This window comes from Berghia stephanieae, chromosome 1 (assembly GCF_034508935.2).
Source record: "Berghia stephanieae isolate SIO BIC M18660-M18661 chromosome 1, UCSD_Bste_1.3, whole genome shotgun sequence".
In the NCBI taxonomy this organism is placed as follows: domain Eukaryota; kingdom Metazoa; phylum Mollusca; class Gastropoda; order Nudibranchia; family Aeolidiidae; genus Berghia; species Berghia stephanieae.
Genome location: NC_088360.1, coordinates 52,097,716 through 52,117,715, shown reverse-complemented (window position 1 = coordinate 52,117,715; position 20,000 = coordinate 52,097,716). Strand labels below are relative to the sequence as shown.

Genomic DNA, 20,000 nt, shown 5'->3' with positions numbered 1-20,000 from the left:
TTGTTATTGTTTTTGCCATCCGCGTTTGTGAGTTGTTCTCACTAAACTGTATTAACCAGACTATAAAAGTTCATGGTTACACAGAGTTTTAGTGAGAACAACTCACAAACGCGGATGGCAAAAACAATAACAAAGGCCTGAGTGACGTCATCTGCATACTATCTATAGATAGAACGATGACTATAGATGACGTCACTCGGGTATTTGTTATTGTTTTATTTCCACCAATGTTTGTGAGTACTTCTCACTAAACTGCATTAACCAGGCTATAAACGACCAAAATTACACATAGATTTGTGTGTTGGTCCGTTATACTTCCGGATGGCAATGTTGTGAACTTCTTAGCAAAGCGCATACTATCTATAACTTAACGATAGCCACGATCAGACCCTTTCAAGTTGGTAAACATCATCTCGCTCATAATATTTATTTGCATAGCCATAAATTTGGTCCAGGTTTTCGAAGCTTTCTTTCTTCAGTTGTGGGATTACTTCTCACAAAACTCTCCTTGACAGACTATTGATGTATTGCGTTTATCCAAAAAGCTCACAATACCCGCCAGCCGGATATAACATACCAACACACAAAGCTATGTGTGACTTGAACGTTTATAGTCTGTGTGATATAATTTAGTGATAACTACTCCTAAAAAAAGGCCGGCTACAAACAATAACAAAGAGGTGATTGACGTCAATTTTGTTCCGTCTATAAACGTTTAAGTCTACACATAATTGTGTGTATTTTTACGATTGCCATGGCGGGTAGAAATTCTGTGTATTTTATTTAAACATAAAACCGCCTATATTTACGACTTGATTGAGACCCACATACGGAAGTGCTGCCTTATTTTCAAGTCTCGATCGTCATTTTAGTCTCTGTCCATATCATAATAAGACTGACGATCGGTGAGTTCTACTCAATGTGTGTGTGTGTGTGTGTGTGTGTGTGTGTGTGTGTGTGTGTGTGCACTTGGCTAAGAAACTCCAACATTGCCATCCGAAAATATAACGGACCAACACACATTACTATGTGTAATCTCGGTCGTTTTTAGTCTGGTTAATAGCCTACAGTTTAGTGAGAATTACACATAAACGTGGATGGCAAAAAAAAAAAAAAACAAAAAACAACAAACAAATAAACATAAAAAAAACAACAATAACAAAGACCCGAGTAAGATCATCATAATTCGTTTTTATGAGTATCAACCAGACTATAAACGACCAAGATTACACATAGTTGTGTGTGTGGGTCCGTTATAGATAGAATGCGCTTGGCCAAGGAGTTCACAACATTGCCATCCGGAAGTATAACGGACCAACATACAAACTCTGTGTAACCATGAACTTTTATAGTCTGGTTAATACAGTTCAGTGAGAGCAACTCACAAACGCGGATGGCAAAAACAATAACAAAGGCCTGAGTGACGTCACCTTCGAACTATCTATATTTCCGGATGGCAATGTTGTGAGCTTCTGCCAATGAATAAAGAATGAATAAAGTTGAATTCTTAAGTTCTCATTAATTACTTCAAGCAGACTACAAACGTTTAAAGTTACACAAGTTTTGAAACGGATTGATGAGCTTTACTCAACGAATTTTTAGATGACTTGTTAAGCGCTACCTGCTTCATGACATTCATTACAAAATCAGTTTGTCGACCATATCACTTCTGATGACCAACATGTATGTTGAAGAAGAAGAAACAGTCCTAAGTGAAGGTAAGCAAAGCTTTTATCCCGTTATATTTCAAATATTGTTTTGATTTAGAATATTTATCTACAGAATGATGCAAGTCATTGAAAATCGAACTGGCTTATTATAAAACTGTTCCTTACCTCCGAGGTAAAGCGAGTAATAAGAACACCAAAATTTGGGAGGCCTTCCGTGTGGTACTCGAAGTAGTAGACTTTTTCAAAATGCTACTTTCGCTAATACAATAATAATTGTAATAAAAAATAAGAAAGAAAAAAATTGAAATAACACAAAACCAACGACGGATAGAACTTGTCTGAAAACGCTGCTAACCGTGCAGTAATAGAAGAAAAAAAAAGTTTTTTTGTTGTTTTTTTTCTATTTGTGATTAGCAGCGACGTATACATAATTATGCAAATAAGTTCACGTTGGTTAGCAGCGAGAACCGTGTGAAAGGATTCCCCAAAATTTGTTCTAAAACTGTTCTAAATAATTTAGATGTATCTAAACAAGTATCAATAACAATGAATAATATAAAGAAAAAAAAATGTATTGTCCATGTGCGGGTGAATTGATCTGCCCACACTAACATACCTCCTCCCCTGTATTTTATATTTTTTTCTTTACACATGACGTAATTCGTTTCTCCCGAGCCTGTGTTTATTTTTGTTTTGGTAATTATCGGGAGGGGGGGGGGGGAGGTAGGGATGTGGAATTTTCTTTTTCATGGGATTGAAATACTAATAAAGATATAAAATCATAGGACTTCCGTAGTTTCACAGTAGCTAAAGAGGGGATTTTTAAAATATTTATTATCGGAGGGAGGTGGGAGGACCCCCCCCCCCAACCCCCCTTTTTATAAGGGGGGGGGGGGGGAGGTAACCTGATGAAACATGTTTTCCATCACTTGGAATAAATCAAAGCTGATGGGAAACACCATAATAATGTCGTCGGCCGGAGTCGTAGACGACAGACTCAACAGTTTTTTTTTAAATTATGAAAATGAAATTCATCTTAAATAGTAATATATTTATTGGACATTGCAACTAATTGGAAGTCCATATTGGCTGAAAGATTAAGTCTTAAGTAATATAATAAAAGTGCTGTGAAACTACGGATCTGTGCCTGCATTTGTTTAAACGTAATCGGTTAAGGTTTCGATAGCTTAGTTTAAAGCTGTAGCTTAACTATAAAGGATTTGTATCCGTCAAGGGTGCAAAGGTAAGTTTATATTTTCATCTGAATCCTGTTTTACGGCAGTGGTTTGATAGCTAGGTCTGTTAGATCTGGCGGAAAGTAATTTATGGTAGACATTGGCCTATCCAAATAGTGGCAAGTTATTGTTAATGTCCATTTAACACTTTTTAAAAATGATTTACTCTACAAAATTGAGTTTACTCAACCGACCTCAAGACTATTGAGATCTGCCCATAAAAATATAGCTCGGTTCTTTGTTTAAACTATTGCACTTTTCCAAAATTTGTAGTTTTTATGAATACCAATGTACTTATAAGTATACACATTTATTATCGGCCTCATTTTTTTTAAAATCTTAGCTTGAAACTTGATCCCAAACGTTAATAAACGTGCGGCATTGTAGCCTTGTGATACGACACTCGCCTTTGTTGTCTTTGTCGGAAAAAATGCAATATCGCCTAACAGGCGTCATGTCTTGTCTTGCATGTTTAGTATTGCAGTTGGCTGGGGACCCCTTGTAAAGCGCTTTGAGCGTGTTTAGTGGATGTTGCACTATTTAAAAGCCCATGTTTTAAAGAAATATCTCGTATTATGATAGCTTTACTTGGGCTACTATATATTTAATGCTGAATATTTTGTTTTTGTTTCAACCAGGCCAGAATTTAATTATACCTACAACCTCCCTATAACCGCCAAACATGTGATCTTGAGAGCCATATTAATTTGATGGTCACATAAAAAGGAAAACAATATCAAACACGTGATCTTGAGAGCCATATCAATTTGATCATCACATAAAAAGGAAAACAATATCAAACACGTGATCTTGAGAGCCATATCAATTTGATCATCACAAAAAGAAACGGAAAATATCATGCAGGTAAGAATATTTTGTCGTTTATCAAAAAAATCGGTATTGTCAAATAATGAATATATTTATCAAAAGAAAATAGTAGTTCAACTTCAAACTGGGACATTATCTGAATTCCAAAATCTGATATGTCATTTGTTTTTCAACAAATTTGATTTTCAAAATTCCATCATAGATTAGACACTATGTTAAAACTATAAAAACGAATGAGACTTTGTCTTAGTTTATAAATTAGCCCATTCTGATTTATATGGATTATGCTCGATGCATTTTTCTAAGCAGGAGGCAATAATTCATTCTTTTTTTTAATCAGTGGAATCACATATCCATATTTTTATAATTGACATCTAAACTACAAATCAATACCTTCTGAAAAACATACTCTGCACAGTCGTGAATACGAAACGGATCTTACCTCCTTGCCCACATTTACATTCTAATGAAATAAGTATTCCCTCAGGGCCATAAGAGCCTGAGTTTATCCCGGTTTTTATAGCGTTAAACGGACAGTAGCATTCGTTTGTTACCCTTTGGATAGGACGCTGGTCTATCGCAAAGTACCAGATCAAACAGACCCAGCTACCCAATCACTGATGGGTGGACAGGATGATCAGGATAAAAAAAGATTTTACCCGGACATTAGCATTCCCTTTGCGTGTGAAACGAGTGCTCTACCAACCGACTGGTTGGGGTTCTCGACCTCACAGGGAGGTACTTGCTGTGTCTTCTATCCCTCTGTATCCGTTTTCAAATTGCTTTATGTCTGTCTTGAAATGAGACTACTTAGTTTTGTCCTGACCCCAGCCGGAGTTCTTGACTGGGAGGGAAACAGTCGAATGTGTAGTTATAGTTTTGGGAGATAGTTTTTTTCTTTGTAACTCTTCTCTCTTGTTCTGAACTGTTATATTTTTTTATTTTTAACATAAAATTTGTAAACATTTGAGTGTATTCCTCTTAGTGGGGAATTATGCGGGTGAGACTTATAGGTGATCTCAAACTAAGCACACTAAGGTGCTCTTGGAATCTACATCTGTTCCCTATTTGTACCATTTCCCCTTGCAGGACCAGTACTGTGCCGTGCTCTGAAAAATATTTGGCCAGCAAACCCGAGTTTTCTGGTCAAAATGTTAAAATTGAGTACCGTACAGCGGGAATATGAACAATCGATTTGAGTGGGGGAAAAATTGAATGGATTTTATACCACAGCATTAAGAAAAGCATAAAATAATTGTTGTCTTATCATTTTCTATGCAAAATTGTTACGACGAAGACGATGATGATGAAGGTGATGATGATGATGATGATGATGATGATGATGATGATGATGATGATGATGATGATGATGATGATGGCGGTGGCTGTATAGACAAATCAACGGAAGCCAATGGTTTTACACAATTGAAATCCTGTTAGTGTGGACATTTTCTTAAAGAAATACAGAACTAAACGTGTAGGCAGTCATTTCCAATTTGTCTAATTTGTTATTGGTTACAGCACGCAGAAACCCTGCCGCGCCTGCTCTTTTCCAACACAGATACTGTGGAAATGTGAAAAATGCATCATCAGACAAGAGGAAAGTATAATAACGTCAACGATGTACAGAGGCTGTCATGTTCATATCATCTGTTCAAGACAAAACAGCCCGACTATCTAACGGAGGGTCATAAAACAAATTGGTAAGTCTACAACAATGACATTTGCAGACCTGCCAACTACTACTACAATTTTTTTTGTAGAATTACATATTTGGGCAAATAAAAATGAGAATCTAGGTGGGGTCTTTTGACCTACGGTGGGCAGGATGTCACTTCATGTCTTCTATCTCCCTATGTTTTCTAGAGTTGCTTTCTGTTTTTGTCTTGGAATATGATTACTTGGTTTTTTAACAGGGAACAAATGTATAGCGTTAGATTTGGGAGGTGATATAATTTATTCTTTGTAAATCATCCATGTTATGTCCTGTTTGTGATATATATCTTGTAAACATTTTACAGTTTTTCCTCTTAGTGGGGTCCTGTCGCTGGTGTCAAGATGAAACGTTTATGTGATCTCAAACAATTTACATTAATTGTATGCACCTAGAACCTACATCAGTTCACTTGAACCAATTCCCCTTTGTCTAACTTTTTCTTGGGTGCTTTAATTGTAATTGTATATAATTTTAAAATATCCAATTTTCTTCCCTTTTACTGGCGCTGAAATGTTCTAAATGTCGCAAGCGTCGAAAAGCCTTTAAAACGATGTTAAAAGAAAACGATTTTATACCACAAGAGAATAATTAAAAGCATTAAGTTTTGCATACGTTTTCTAACAAAATTGGTACGAGATTATAGTGGTAGTGATGATAATGATGACAACGATGACAACGATGATAGCGACGACGACGACGACGATGACGACGACGATGATGACAATGACAATTATGATGATTATGATAAACGGAATCAGCGTGAGACGAAACGGAAACTCAAGACTTATTTTCAATTTCTTCGTCTAATTTGTTCTTGATTGCAGCACTCTTTCAAAAACCCTACCAGCAACGCTTGCTCCTTGTCATCAAAGAAACACAAGAATTTGACAAATGCATTCATCCGAAAAGAGGAAACAATAACGTCAATAATTTACAGAGGCTGTCATTCTCATATCTGCTGAATACAGAACAGTCCGACTATCCAGTGGAAAAGATAAAAGTCAAGTAAGTCTCAAACCTTGACATTTGTAACCCATCGCGTGAAAACGGTATTATTTCCGGGCAAAACCAGGTGCCAGTAAGAGATATTAAAGTCACAATTTATTCATGGTAAAAAATCACAACTGTTCCATTTATATGCTTTTAAAATTGTTGATACTTTGTGAAAATTTAAATATGTCGCTCAGGGCAGGTTGGTTTCTTGTGTGCAAAATGAGAATTGCATAATGGCTCTATTTTATTCTGGCCCATGAACCAACTACCAACAAATATGAATATTGATAATTAATACTTACATTTCTTTTTCTCCTACACCTAGTCCTCATGTTACTTTATCCTTGGCGCTTTTGACCTATTTTTTTACAAGCGCCGTTACAACACTAAAAATAATAAACAAGTGCAAAAAAAAAGAACTTTTTTCTCTTCTCATTGCAGATCACATCCTTTCTACGATGTATCATTTCAAGAAATAATATATATGAAAATTTATCAAGAAGCGACCAAGTCAATTTGTCAAGAAGCGACAAAGTCAATTTGTCAAGAAGCGACCAAGTCATCTGTCATCTAATCAAGACATCTGAATTTATTGTTGCAGTCCGGTTTCAAGTATGGTGAGATCATCTTGATGGTAGTTACCTTACAAAATTTGTAGGACTTATTTTATGTCAAATTATCTACTCTCCTGTCACAAGATTTATTGCTTTTTACTCCTGTCATCAAGAAACAAACCATAGCTGAAAGTATTTTACCCCTCGTAAGTCGTAAATGGTAGATGATACTTGATCTCAAGCAGTGACGAAAAGGAATATTCCTATGAAGTGGAAATTTGGTTTAATTAATAATGGATAATATAGCCTGATGGGGAAACATTTGATAATGATTATAAACATTATAATGACAATGATGATAATGAAAATAATGCCCATGTGGCGTACACCCAGTCTAGTCATGGCTGGGATGTAGATACCAGGGCTACATATGTCAATGTTTTGTTGTAAATGGGATACTGTGGCTTTGTTCAGATTTATAGATTGTTTTTATTTTCAACAACCATCCATCCCTTGAAGTGGGATGCGAGACAAAACTATCGGATTTTATTACTATCTCAATGAACTGAGTTCATTTCTACACATAGGGTTATAGAAAATCATGGGTGGGCATCACAGAACACGATTGAGGATAGTTGCTGGTACCATGAACCTATTTTAAGAGATACCCCCCTCCCCCCCCCCCCCTCTTTTCGTAAATCATCATTAATATATTAGATTTATATTTATTTATTGCTGCATGAGTCTGAACAAAGCCATTGTTTTCATTCTTATAACAGAAAGAAATGTTTCCCTTTCTTTTTCTGTTCTCCTCTTCATATAGTTTTGTCATTTTACGCCATCCTTTGCGCCTATATCAACGAATGTGTTGCAAGCGCAGTTGAAACAATACAAAAACTTGATAATGATAATGATGATTATGGTAATAACAAGCGCGATAATGATTGAGCTTTTATATAGCGCAATACCACTAAATGTGCTCAAAGCGCTTTACAAAATCAAGCCGATAATGCTAAAAAGTAATGGTGTTGATAATAATGTAAATGTAGATAATGGTATTAATAATAGTTGTCATTATGGATTGGTGTCGTGATGTAAGTAGTAGTAATGTAGTTGAAATAGTAAAAGTAATAGTAGAATTTTAACCTCAGAAATGATACATCCAAAAATAGGCCAACATTTCGTTAGTTTACTGATTGAAAAAAAATTGATTTATCCAGTTTCTTTTGTTTTTGTTTAGCTCTTTAAAAAGGCTTTTTACATTTCTTTTTCAAAACACATGCTTATCATTTTATGCGTATGTCTTCATACTCAATAAATTTACAGTTTTAAATTGAGAAAAAAAAAACCCCGAAATTATACAAAATAAATAGGGGAATACATAAATATGAATAGATTATGAATAAACCAATGAGTAAACACAAACTTGCAGAAATAAATGAATAGAGAAGCTAATTGTTTAAATAAATAAATAAATAAAATAAATAAATAAGTGATAATTGAATAACTATTTAAATAAAAAATAATCAAATGTAAAGAGCTGCTGGTAAACGGGAAAATGTTGAATCCCTTTACAACTTGGGTTTTTCGGTTTTGTTTTGTTTGTTTTTAAAAAAACCGTTCCCCTTTTGAAACGAAAGTCTTTCTGCAATCGCATGGCAATATTGATATTTTAAACCTGACATGTTAGGGCATTGATTTACATTTTTGATAATTTCCCTTGAATTTTCGCCTTGATATTCATCAATATTCATTATTTGTCATTCACCATCACTATCAGCTAGCGGGTGATTGGAGGGAACTGCTGGTAGGGCCTTTTATCTACCACCCCCCCCCCCCCTCCTTGTCCCTTTCTTTGCGGCTTTCTGTATGTTAATAATTTATAAGTGCATGAATAAAATAACTAAGTATAGCTAGTTCTTTTAAATGACGTGCACGATGGAAAGGCAAAAAATGATCTATGTACTTTGGCTACAGTTAAGCGCACCCGAGATGTCTTGTAAATTAATGTTCATAATAATGCTCTTGATAAAGTTGGTAGTTAAGGACTTTTCATGAAATCTTATTGCTATCGTTTAACTTTAGACCTCTATAACAAAACAAATTGGAGACAGGGGGATCAAGTTTTAGAAGTTCAACACTATCAAAAGCAAGATTAAGACTAAGATTTTATCATGATGCGTTGTCGAAAGATAAAAACATAAGATAAAATAAAATATTTATTCTACAAGCTCCAACCCCCCCCCCCCCCCCCCCCCCACACACACACACACCCCTTCCCACTCAATTGATCACTTTAAAACCTTGTAATAAAGCCTCGACACTGCCCCATTTTAAAATACACACCATTATAAATTGTTAAAACTTCTTTGCTGCAACAAAAAAATTTACGTAATTCAGCAATATTAATAGTTTATCGCTCCCTCCCTTAAGACCCTAATGCTGAAATTTTGAATCAACAAATTTAAAAAATCAAGATGGATAGATCTACTTAGATTAGATTTTGGATGTTAAAAGTTGATAGTACGTTTTTAAAAATGTAGGATTTTTATTTGTTCAAAGTATAAGAAATTTGCATACATAAAGATGCGTTCCTTACATTGCTGTGTTCAATGATTTGTCTTACTAAGAAAATATGGTCGGAGCAAGACTGTCCTTTCCGAAAGCCCGTGTTTTCTTAATTGTATTTCTATGCGGTTTAGGAATATCATGCTGAAGACTTTGCTTGTGATTGAGAGGAGCATTATTCCCCCCCCCCCCCCAAATGTCCGCATTCAGAAAGGTTGCCCCTTTTTGAGTTTTACGATAAGACCTGTGCTCCATTCTGCCATTTTCTCAGCATTCCAGGTATCTTCAAATGTTTTTCTAAGCAATTCCGGGGTGAATTTGTCATTGGTTTTGAGCATTTCTGCAACAGTTTGATCTCCTCCAGCTTTACCGTTCTTTGGGGAGTGTATTGCAATTTCAGATATTTTGTCATTTGTCCCTTCCTCACAAGAAACACCACGCATGTACAACACCTACAAAGGCATTCGAGACCCAATTCCATAAACTTAGGACCTTCAACACTTTGGTTGACTTTCCATGAGATGGAAACACGTACAAGTTGTGACGTCACTATTTTTGGACCCGTCTGTCACTCACTTCGACAAGCGAATATTTACATGGCATTCACATATAATATTATTTTATTACATCGTAGAATACTATGATTGGTTTGTATTAGTATTAGGATTTAGAATGTTACTAACATTATTTATTACCCCTGCAGTCCATCTTGTGTCTGACTCGGTGATATCTATGACAATTCGTTTTGACAATTTCAACTGGGGCATTGGCTTTCTTGTAGGTGTGTCGGAACTGATATGGTTGTTGTATCGTGTGTTTTTGAAACTTTGAAGATAACTTAATTTCTCGGCTATAAGGTACTATCAGTTAAGCACCCCACCCCCTGCCCATTGACGCACACCAGACCCTTACAACAAAGACTGGAACTGACTGTCAAGTTTTAGAATATAAACTCGCAAGATATGTTTGGGAGGGGGAAAACTTTTTAAAAAAGTCTCTAGAGATAAGGGGGTTTAGAGATAAGGGGGTTTGGGAGGGGAGATACTTAAAAAAAAAAGTTTCCCCTCTCCCAAAACCCCAAAATTATTTGGGTCCCCGAGTTTGCGGTAGTACCCATTCATTGGTATGATTAAACATCATTCTTAAAATTTGTCAACTTTCCTATTAATTATCCCCAAACACACACACACACACACACACACACACACACTCACACACACACACACACACAATCATTGCATTTTTTAATTTTCAGTGATGCACTAAATGTCATACTGGATTTGAACAGAAATAAAATAGTTGCTGCAAAGTTATACAAGTAATTCTGCTGAATTACTATCCTACTTTTATCCTCGACATCAATATTCATTATTCCTCATTCACCATCACCATCAGCTAGCGGGCGGTTGGAGGGGCTGTGGGTTGGGCCTTTTATCTATCCCCCTTGTCCCTATCTTTGCGGCTTTCTGTAGGTATCTTGGATTTGCCCGGGCACTTATAGATTGCTGCTCTATCTTTTTATTCCTATTCCTCTATTGTCTTTCTTTTTCTAAGCCACCTGTGAGCAAAATGCCTCGCAGGTAGCCCACCTAAATCTGCCTAACTGTCCTTTTGTGTTGTTTTAAGTCTTCTTGTTCTCAGGCACTGAAACGATCTTTCAAGTGCCAACTTCTCTAACTTATTTGTGCTCGTCATAAGTGTATTAAAGAAAATTTCAGGACAGTCAATGAATGCATCATAAAGTCATATGATCATACATTTTTCAAACTTTGGAGATTAGTTCATGTTGAAAGTTAAACAAAGAAACATAAGAATTTTATGTTGGCCGACATATTTGAGGAGCTGACGACTGCTTGAACATTGCCACAATCATGGCTAATGTCACCAACATCCTCACTGTCACATGTCAAAAAAAAACCCCAAACCCCAGCTATATGACATTTGGCACAAATTTTGCACTAAAAGGCCAGTGTGGTTGATACACATAATTTTGGACATTCGGCATCAAATACAACTTTGAGAAAGTCACTTTTCATAAAATCTGATAAGCACGGAATTTAAAAAAATAATCAGTTAATGCAATCAATAGTATTATTAAACATTTTTGGAAGCTACGTAGATTCGGCTGTTATTAAACAATCTAGGGATTTTATACATCTATTTACGAATTACTGAACGGTTAGGGCTCTAAAAATCGTCGTTGTAAAAATTGACCCGTATTTGAATCACTTCATTCTCTTCTGCGTGTTTCAAAGAACTCCAGTAAAACAATTTCCATTGAATTTTAAATGGTTGATTTTGTTTTGACTTTAGATTTTTCAGATTCATTATAAATCCCATAAAGCCATTGCGAGAGAGTGAAAACATACAGGCAAGAATTGAATATCTGACTTTGTATCCTCGTGGTTACTCATGGCAAATAAGGTATGGCGCATCGACTATGATATGGCTTCTCTTCTGGTACGGCATAAATATTTATTGTAGTTATAAAACAAAAATGCAGAGCGTCACTATACATATTGTATCTACCCACGAATTCATAATCATGAAGTTCTTTGAAAGTTGCAATTGATCTCTCACTGACCACTACATGCCCGACGATCCCGTCGATCAATGGCATCTTTTTACTTATTTTTTGTGAAAAAGCATTTCAATTATCTCTTGGTGTATTTGGTGACAGGACTGACTGACTGACTATTCAGGAGATCTGAGGTTCGATCCCCAGTGGAGCAAGGTTGATTTTTGAGATTTTATTTTTTGCTATTTTCTGCTTTACCTAACACGTAGTCTTACAATAACAAGAATGTACATAGTGAATCTCAGCATCATTTTATAGAAATGGAGTTCCCTGGTGCCTGCAAGAATAATTACAAAATGAATGCTGGCAAGACTGCAATCTGCAAGTTTCGCGACTAATAAACCCTTTGTCAAAACAGGTAATCAGTGATGTGTCATGGTAAATGTAGAGTGGTTGGTACTGTCATATTTCTCCCGTCTTTTGCACTTATTGCTTTTTTGAATTTTCAGTGATGCACTAAATGTCATACTGGATTTGAACATAAATAAAATAGTTGCTACACAGTTATACAAGTAATTCTGCTGAATTACTATCCTACTTTTGTCCTCGACATCAATATTCATTATTCCTCATTCCCCATCACCATCAGCTAGCGGGCGGTTGGAGGGGCTGTGGGTTGGGCCTTTTATCTATCCCCCTTGTCCCTTTCTTTGCGGCTTTCTGTAGGTATCTTGGATTTGCCCGGGCACTTATAGATTGCTGCTCTATCTTTTTATTCCTATTCCTCTATTGTCTTTCTTTTTCTATGCCACCTGTGAGCAAAATGCCTGGCAGGTAGCGCACCTAAATCTGCCTAACTGTCCTTTTGTGTTGTTTTAAGTCTTCTTGTTCTCAGGCACTGAAACGATCTTTCAAGTGCCAACTTCTGTAACTTATTTGTGCTCGTTATAAGTGTATTAAAGAAAATTTCAGGGAAGTCAATGAATGTATCATAAAGTCGCATCATACATTTTTCAAACTTAGGAGATTAGTTCAGTTCTTATTTTTTATTTTTTTGGTAAGTTCTGTAAGCAATGTTGAAAGTTAAACAAAGAAAGATAAGAATTTTATGTTGGCCGACATATTTGAGGAGCTGACGACTGCTAATGTCATGGCTAATGTCACCAACATCCTCACTGTCACATGTCAAAAAAAAACCCCAAACCCCAGCTATATGACATTTGGCACAAATTTTGCACTAAAAGGCCAGTGTTGATTGATACACATAATTTTGGACATTCGGCATCAAATACAACTTTGAGAAAGTCACTTTCATAAAATCTGATCTTTTCATAAAATCTGATAAGCACAGAATTTAAAAAAATAATCAGTTAATGCAATCAATAGTATTATTAAACATTTTTGGAAGCTACGTAGATTCGGCTGTTATTAAACAATCTAGGGATTTTATACATCTATTTACGAATTCTGAACGGTTAGGGCTCTAAAAATCATCTTTGTAAAAATTGACCCGTATTTGAATCACTTCATTCTCTTCTGCGTGTTTCAAAGAACTCCAGTAAAACAATTTCCATTGAATTTAATGGTTGATTTTGTTTGTGACTTTAGATCTTCAATTCATTATAAATCCCATAAAGCAATTGCGAGAGAGTGAAAACATACAGGCATGAATTGAATATCTAACTTTGTATCCTCGTGGTTACTCATGGCAAAAAGGTATGGCGCATCGACTATGATATGGCTTCTCTTCGTGGTACTGGCATAAACATTTATTGTAGTTATAAAACAAAAATGCGGAGCGTCACTATACATATTGTATCTACCCACGAATTCATAATCATGAAGTTCTTTGAAAGTTGCAATTGATCTCTCACTGACCATACATGCCCGACGATCCCGACGATCAACTGGCATCTTTTTACTTATTTTTTGTGAAAAAGCATTTCAATTATCTCTGTGGTGTATTTGGTAACACGACTGACTGACTGACTATTCAGGAGATCTGAGGTTCTATCCCCATTGGAGCTAGGATGATTTTTGAGATTTTATTTGTTGCTATTTTCTGCTTTACCTAACACGTAGTCTTACAATAACAAGAATGTGCATAGTGAAGCTCAGCATCATTTTATAGAAATTGAGTTTCCTGGTTGCCTACAAGAATTAATTACAAAATGAATGCTGGCAAGACTGCAATCTGCAAGTTTCCCGACTAATAAACCCCTTTGTTAAAATAGGTAATCAGTAATGTCATGTCATGGTGTAAATGTAGAGTGGTTCGTACTGTCATATTCTCTCCCGTCTTTTGCACTTATTGCTTTTTTGAATATTCAGTGATGCACTAAATGTCATACTGGATTTGAACAGAAATAAAATAGTTGCTACACAGTTATACAAGTAATTCTGCTGAATTACTATCCTACTTTTGTCCTCGACATCAATATTCATTATTCCTCATTCACCATCACCATCAGCTAGCGGGCGGTTGGAGGGGCTGTGGGTTGGGCCTTTTTTATCCCCCTTGTCCCTTTCTTTGCGGCTTTCTGTAGGTATCTTGGATTTGCCCGGGCACTTATAGATTGCTGCTCTATCTTTTTATTCCTATTCCTCTATTGTCTTTCTTTTTCTAAGCCACCTGTGAGCAAAATGCCTCGCAGGTAGCGCACCTAAATCTGCCTAACTGTCCTTTTGTGTTGTTTTAAGTCTTCTTGTTCTCAGGCACTGAAACGATCTTTCAAGTTCCAACTTCTGTAACTTATTTGTGCTCGTTATAAGTGTATTAAAGAAAATTTCAGGACAGTCAATGAATGTATCATAAAGTCGCATGATCATACATTTTTCAAACTTTGGAGATTAGTTCAGTTCTTATTTATTTATTCCTTCTCATAAGTTCTGTAAGCGATGTTGAAAGTTAAACAAAGAAACATAAGAATTTTATGTTGGCCGACATATTTGAGGAGCTGACGACTGCTAATGTCATGGCTAATGTCACCAACATCCTCACTGTCACATGTCAAAAAAAAACCCCAAACCCCAGCTATATGACATTTGGCACAAATTTTGCACTAAAAGGCCAGTGTGATTGATACACATAATTTTGGACATTCGGCATCAAATACAACTTTGAGAAAGTCACTTTTCATAAAATCTGATAAGCACAGAATTTTGAAAAAATAATCAGTTAATGCAATCAATAGTATTATTAAACATTTTTGGAAGCTACGTAGATTCGGCTGTTATTAAACAATCTAGGGATTTTATACATCTATTTTCGAATTACTGAACGGTTAGGGCTCTAAAAATCGTCGTTGTAAAAATTGACCCGTATTTGAATCACTTCATTCTCTTCTGCGTGTTTCAAAGAACTCCAGTAAAACAATTTCCATTGAATTTTAAATGGTTGATTTTGTTTGTGACTTTAGATCTTCAATTCATTATAAATCCCATAAAGCAATTGCGAGAGAGAGTGAAAACATACAGGCATGAATTGAATATCTGACTTTGTATCCTCGTGGTTACTCATGGCAATAAGGTATGGCGCATCGACTATGATATGGCTTCTCTTCTGGTACTGGCATAAACATTTATTGTAGTTATAAAACAAAAATGCGGAGCGTCACTATACATATTGTATCTACCCACGAATTCGTAATCATGAAGTTCTTTGAAAGTTGCAATTGATCTCTCACTGACCACTACATGCCCGACGATCCCGACGATCAACTGGCATCTTTTTACTTATGTTTTGTGAAAAAGCATTTCAATTATCTCTGTGGTGTATTTGGTAACACGACTGACTGACTGACTCTTCAGGAGATCTGAGGTTCTATCCCCATTGGAGCTAGGATGATTTTTGAGATTTTATTTTTTGCTATTTTCTGCTTTACCTAACACGTAGTCTTACAATAACAAGAATGTGCATAGTGAAGCTCAGCATCATTTTATGGAAATTGAGTTCCTTGGTTGCCTACAAGAATTAATTACAAAATGAATGCTGGCAAGACTGCAATCTGCAAGTTTCCCGACTAATAAACCCCTTTGTCAAAACAGGTAATCAGTGATGTCATATAAATGTAGAGTGGTTGGTACTGTCATATTCTCTCCCGTCTTTTGCACTTATTGCTTTTTTGAATTTTCAGTGATGCACTAAATGTCATACTGGATTTGAACAAAAAAAAATAGTTGCTACACAGTTATACAAGTAATTCTGCTGAATTACTATCCTACTTTTGTCCTCGACATCAATATTCATTATTCCTCATTCACCATCACCATCAGCTAGCGGGCGGTTGGAGGGGCTGTGGGTTGGGCCTTTTATCTATCCCCCTTGTCCCTTTCTTTGCGGCTTTCTGTAGGTATCTTGGATTTGCCGGACACTTGTAGATTGCTGCTCTATCTTTTTATTCCTATTCCTCTATTGTCTTTCTTTTTCTAAGCCACCTGTGAGCAAAATGCCTCGCAGGTAGCGCACCTAAATCTGCCTAACTGTCCTTTTGTGTTGTTTTAAGTCTTCTTGTTCTCAGGCACTGAAACGATCTTTCAAGTGCCAACTTCTGTAACTTATTTGTGCTCGTTATAAGTGTATTAAAGAAAATTTCAGGACAGTCAATGAATGTATCATAAAGTCGCATGATCATACATTTTTCAAACTTTGGAGATTAGTTCAGTTCTTATTTATTTATTCATTCTCGTAAGTTCTGTAAGCGATGTTGAAAGTTAAACAAAGAAACATAAGAATTTTATGTTGGCCGACATATTTGAGGAGCTGACGACTGCTAATGTCATGGCTAATGTCACCAACATCCTCACTGTCACATGTCAAAAAAAAAACCCCAAACCCCAGCTATATGACATTTGGCACAAATTTTGCACTAAAAGGCCAGTGTGATTGATACACATAATTTTGGACATTCGGCATCAAATACAACTTTGAGAAAGTCACTTTTCATAAAATCTGATAAGCACAGAATTTTAAAAAATAATCAGTTAATGCAATCAATAGTATTATTAAACATTTTTGGAAGCTACGTAGATTCGGCTGTTATTAAACAATCTAGGGATTTTATACATCTATTTACGAATTACTGAACGGTTAGGGCTCTAAAAATCGTCGTTGTAAAAATTGACCCGTATTTGAATCACTTCATTCTCTTCTGCGTGTTTCAAAGAACTCCAGTAAAACAATTTCCATTGAATTTTAAATGGTTGATTTTGTTTTGACTTTAGATCTTCAATTCATTATAAATCCCATAAAGCAATTGCGAGAGAGTGAAAACATACAGGCATGAATTGAATATCTGACTTTGTATCCTCGTGGTTACTCATGGCAATAAGGTATGGCGCATCGACTATGATATGGCTTCTCTTCGTGGTACGGCATAAACATTTATTGTAGTTATAAAACAAAAATGCGGAGCGTCACTATACATATTGTATCTACCCACGAATTCGTAATCATGAAGTTCTTTGAAAGTTGCAATTGATCTCTCACTGACCACTACATGCCCGACGATCCCGACGATCAACTGGCATCTTTTTACTTATTTTTTGTGAAAAAGCATTTCAATTATCTCTGTGGTGTATTTGGTAACACGACTGACTGACTGACTATTCAGGAGATCTGAGGTTCTATCCCCAGTGGAGCAAGGTTGATTTTTAAGATTTTATTTTTTGCTATTTTCTGCTTTACCTAACACGTAGTCTTACAATAACAAGAATGTGCATAGTGAAGCTCATCATCATTTTATAGAAATTGAGTTCCCTGGTTGCCTACAAGAAATAATTACAAAATGAATGCTGGCAAGACTGCAATCTGCAAGTTTCGCGACTAATAAACCCCTTTGTCAAAACAGGTAATCAGTGATGTCATGTAAATGTAGAGTGGTTGGTACTGTCATATTCTCTCCCGTCTTTTGCACTTATTGCTTTTTTGAATTTTCAGTGATGCACTAAATGTCATACTGGATTTGAACAGAAATAAAATAGTTGCTACACAGTTATACAAGTAATTCTGCTGAATTACTATCCTACTTTTGTCCTCGACATCAATATTCATTATTCCTCATTCACCATCACCATCAGCTAGCGGGCGGTTGGAGGGGCTGTGGGTTGGGCCTTTTATCTATCCCCCTTGTCCCTTTCTTTGCGGCTTTCTGTAGGTATCTTGGATTTGCCCGGCACTTATAGATTGCTGCTCTATCTTTTTATTCCTATTCCTCTATGTTCTTTCTTTTTCTAAGCCACCTGTGAGCAAAATGCCTCGCAGGTAGCGCACCTAAATCTGCCTAACTGTCCTTTTGTGTTGTTTTAAGTCTTCTTGTTCTCAGGCACTGAAACGATCTTTCAAGTGCCAACTTCTGTAACTTATTTGTGCTCGTTATAAGTGTATTAAAGAAAATTTCAGGACAGTCAATGAATGTATCATAAAGTCGCATGATCATACATTTTTCAAACTTTGGAGATTAGTTCAGTTCTTATTTATTTATTCATTCTCGTAAGTTCTGTAAGCGATGTTGAAAGTTAAACAAAGAAACATAAGAATTTTATGTTGGCCGACATATTTGAGGAGCTGACGACTGCTAATGTCATGGCTAATGTCACCAACATCCTCACTGTCACATGTCAAAAAAAAACCCCAAACCCCAGCTATATGACATTTGGCACAAATTTTGCACTAAAAGGCCAGTGTGATTGATACACATAATTTTGGACATTCGGCATCAAATACAACTTTGAGAAAGTCACTTTTCATAAAATCTGATAAGCACAGAATTTTAAAAAAAATCAGTTAATGCAATCAATAGTATTATTAAACATTTTTGGAAGCTACGTAGATTCGGCTGTTATTAAACAATCTAGGGATTTTATACATCTATTTACGAATTACTGAACGGTTAGGGCTCTAAAAATCGTCGTTGTAAAAATTGACCCGTATTTGAATCACTTCATTCTCTTCTGCGTGTTTCAAAGAACTCCAGTAAAACAATTTCCATTGAATTTTAAATGGTTGATTTTGTTTGTGACTTTAGATCTTCAATTCATTATAATCCCATAAAGCAATTGCGAGAGAGTGAAAACATACAGCATGAATTGAATATCTGACTTTGTATCCTCGTGGTTACTCATGGCAATAAGGTATGGCGCATCGACTATGATATGGCTTCTCTTCTGGTACGGCATAAACATTTATTGTAGTTATAAAAAAAAATGCGGAGCGTCACTATACATATTGTATCTACCCACGAATTCGTAATCATGAAGTTCTTTGAAAGTTGCAATTGACTTCACTGACCACTACATGCCCCACGTCCCGCGTAACTGGCATCTTTTTACATTTTTTGTGAAAAAGCTTTCAATTATCTCTGTGGTGTTTTGGTTTAACCGATGACTGACTGATATTTAGGGATTGAGGTTTTTCCCCAGTGGAGAAGGTTGATTTTTTTAAATTTTATTTTTTTCTATTTTTGCTTTACCTAAACGTAGTCTTACAATAACAGAAGTGCATGTGAAACTCACATCATTTTATAGAAATTGGTTCCCCGGTTGCCTACAAGAAATAATTCAAAAAGTGTGGCAAAACTGCCCTCTGCAAGTTTCGCGATAATAAACCCCCTTTTTCAAAACGGTAAATCGTGAGCTTTTAAATGTAGAGTGGTTGGTACTGTCTATTCCTTTCCCCCCCCCTTTTTTTTTTTTTTTCATAAACTTTGGGTTTGAACAGAAATAAAATAGTTGCTACACGTTATACAAATAAACGGCTGTTACTATCCTACTTTTTGTCCTCGCATAATATTCATTATTCCCCTTTACCATCACATCAGCTAGCGGGCGGGTTTGGGGGGCTGTGGGTTGGGCCCTTTTACTATCCCCCTTGTCCCTTTCTTTTCGGCTTTCTTAGGTATCTTGGGTTTCCCGGGCACT

General features: G+C 36.0%; 1 long non-coding RNA gene across 1 annotated transcript; it reads left to right on the top strand.

Annotated features, from left to right (window-relative positions):
• The first annotated feature begins 1,652 nt into the window (after positions 1-1,652).
• LOC144964212 (uncharacterized) lies at positions 1,653-7,609 on the top strand. Its single transcript, XR_013643774.1, has 5 exons — positions 1,653-1,718; positions 3,544-3,769; positions 5,255-5,436; positions 6,275-6,455; positions 6,885-7,609. It is a non-coding gene; the product is annotated as an uncharacterized LOC144964212 (long non-coding RNA).
• Positions 7,610-20,000: the final 12,391 nt, after the last annotated feature.